The sequence below is a fragment of the Dendronephthya gigantea genome, unplaced genomic scaffold, assembly GCF_004324835.1.
Source record: "Dendronephthya gigantea isolate DGI-Jeju-01 unplaced genomic scaffold, DenGig_1.0 000541F, whole genome shotgun sequence".
NCBI classification, from domain to species: domain Eukaryota; kingdom Metazoa; phylum Cnidaria; class Anthozoa; order Malacalcyonacea; family Nephtheidae; genus Dendronephthya; species Dendronephthya gigantea.
In genome coordinates this window covers 13,551-14,905 of record NW_021163551.1, presented here as the reverse complement: position 1 = coordinate 14,905, position 1,355 = coordinate 13,551, and positions in this window count along the sequence as shown.

The window sequence follows — 1,355 nt, the reverse complement described above, 5'->3', positions numbered from 1 at the left end:
GACGAGAAGTGTAATTGTTGGTGTGTTATATGAGATCACATACGTCAGCAGGAGAATGAAATGAGGGATCGTATTTACGGTAATCATAGCAGTACGAGATTTTCATCAGGAAAATTTTGACCATAATTTTCACTCAATCATCTATGAATAAGCGTACAGTACTTCTCTTCGTTGGGGTCGTTTTTACACAAACATCTCTGTTTCAACTGGCTCTAACACCATCTAGCAAACCAGTTAATAATGTATCCCTAGATTGAGTGAAATACAAACATTCAAAACAAGAAATATTTTTTATAGCTTCATACAAAATTTGCTTTCTTACACTACCTGTCAGGAGACGAGTAATTTCTCAGCCGACCGCTTGTGTATTCCGCCCCAACAACTGAGGATGGTTTCGATAGCGAATAATTGAAAATATCTGACAGCAAAAGAAGTTTGAAAACTATGATATACTATTCGGTATGTATACGGTATATTCTGGAAAGTAACTGCAAAAATAAAACTATTTTAACTCGGCTGGATACTTTTTTGCAATTGGACACGTTCAAAATAGAAACGTGAAAGACAAAAATCGATAAAAGCAGTAAAATTTAATCCAGGTCAGAAGACATGGAGTGTTAGAAGTGTTTGGAGTGTTTTCTTTCAAGGTCAGAGATGAACAATTACTGGAACTGACATGGAATGTCGCATGACTTAATGAGCTAAGGGGATGAAAGGAGACGATATTGTACGTTTCTAAGAAACACAGCTTTCTTTGAACAGGATCCTAAATTTGAGAGTGTCAAAACGATTTTAAAATGAGAAAAAGGATAGACTCTTAGAAGAATTTTATTAACAACATAACTCACTTTACTCCGAGGAGTTTCTTTATAGACGCTGAATTCTGACATTGATGTGATATGTTCGTCATCACTGAAACGAAAAATTTGTCATTTACTGTCATATCTCACATTCGGACAAACCAAATACTGTTTAATAATATATCATTCAACTGTATTTTCCAAATTTGTTTTAAAAAACGACTCCACTTTGATGGAACTTTTCTTCTGCCTAAAACCGAGGCAAAAGAAATAACAAATACAGCTCAAAGTAAATTACAGACCTGGAAAGAATTTTGTCAAAAACGGTAAAAACGTAAACAAATAAAGTAACCTGAATGTAAGTCATTTTGTCATTTACCTAAAATTTGTTTACTTAAAATGTTCACATACTTTATCGTAATGTCAACGTTATTGAAAAAAGATTCCATCATCTTTTTCAGCAATTCCTCTCTCCTGTTTGATGTGAAAAGATGCTGGAAGACAAAAACAAAATTGTGCACAAAATGTAAAACTTCAATTTGCAGAAATAACCGG